The 1,488-nt window shown below is 49.6% G+C and overlaps 1 long non-coding RNA gene across 1 annotated transcript; it reads left to right on the forward strand.

Moving 5' to 3' along the window:
- The first annotated feature begins 217 nt into the window (after positions 1 to 217).
- Positions 218 to 1,327, forward strand: LOC108800889. Its single transcript, XR_001942123.1, has 3 exons — positions 218 to 309; positions 466 to 605; positions 1,197 to 1,327. It is a non-coding gene; the product is annotated as an uncharacterized LOC108800889 (long non-coding RNA).
- The last annotated feature ends 161 nt before the right edge of the window (positions 1,328 to 1,488 follow it).

The following is a 1,488-nucleotide window of genomic DNA, read 5'->3' on the forward strand; positions in this document are numbered from 1 at the left end:
TTGGAGGGGGGGGGGGGGGGGGGTGACACCAAAATGATTGTGAGCCATTTATTGTCACCCCTCCTATGGTGTCACCCAGGTGTAGGCCACACCCCCTTAGTGACGTCACTGTATCTATAGCCCAAGTCTTGTATGCGAAGCTCTTCCTCCAGCATGGAGATTGACTGTCGCACATCCACGTCTTACATCCGCCATTGTGTTTTCTCTCCTCCAGTTGTGGACACAAAATTTTTAAGTCTTTTTCAAGTTCCGAATCCACGGCGGACACCAGCGTGCAGCCCGGTCCTGAGAGCCAGGCCAGGAAATCAGGTCGGTCACATGACATGCATTCCATGATTATACAACATGAGATCACAAAGGAATTCTTTTCATTAGAAATGTATCGGAAGATCTCAGCCTCGGAAATCGCACGTTTAACAAAGTTAATCTTTTTTTTTTCTCTCTCTCTGCGCTTGGCCTGTGAAGGTGAATTCTCCAGCAATCAGACCGAATCTGTGCACTTAAAGGACAAACTTCAGGAAAACCGAATGCAGGGAGACCGCAGGACGTTAGCGGAGGACGACGCACAATACACGGAGAAAACGCCGACTAACCAGCAGCCCGAGGTACCACAGACACCGGCCACCAACCTTACAGTCAGTGAGAGGAGAGAGCCCACAAGGCTTTAATAGTAAAAAAAACAAACAGTTGCAAAGTTCCAAGTAAGAGCCAACGCGTTTCACGGCATTCAAAAGGGCCGCTTCATCAGGGTATGAGGCCCTCCCCCATCCGTTCCCCCAGTGAAGGGGGGAATCCCTGCGGGGAGCAGTGACTGACACGGTTCTCTGCAGGGACAGGATCGAGAAGTGAGCGAGCGACGGTATGCGTTCCCTCATTTCCCAAGCTATGGAGCCGACCCGTGACACCTTGGCTCTAACTAGGAGTGTAAATCTCTCGCCTCGTAGTTCTCCTTTAATAATTTGCACAGGAAATACAAGAACGCGGGACATTAATTTCTGTTACTTTGATGGTGACCCCGACTCTTGCTCTAGAGACCAGTTCTCTTTTCCTAATGGAAAGCGCGACATTCCGATGAGGAGACGACTTGTAAGAACGTATCTCCGCAAAGTCATTCTATCACCTGGGTCGGGATGACGGCGCTCGCAGGCCGCAGGAGATTATATTTCTAAACCGTTTTCTTTTTTTCACCTTATTAGATTGAGGAGGAAACTTCTCTGGATCTGCTCATTGAGGATCAGGACGTCTTGCTGGAGAAGTTGGACAATTGGAATTTCCCGATCTTCAATCTGATGGAGAAGACCGGAGGAAAGTGCGGGAGGATCCTGAGTCAGGTGAGTGCAGCTACCGGGGAAAAGTGTGCTGTCCGGGGACCACTACAGTCCTCTCCCGTCACCATGGTAATCAGTGAGGAAATACTGGCTTATGTTGATGTTCAGCTGAGACATGTTCTCTTACATTGGGGGTCAGTGGGAAGAATGTCTCTTACAT

Source organism: Nanorana parkeri, unplaced genomic scaffold (genome assembly GCF_000935625.1).
Source record: "Nanorana parkeri isolate BGI_ZX_2015 unplaced genomic scaffold, ASM93562v1 scaffold2153, whole genome shotgun sequence".
Taxonomy (NCBI): Eukaryota; Metazoa; Chordata; class Amphibia; order Anura; family Dicroglossidae; genus Nanorana; species Nanorana parkeri.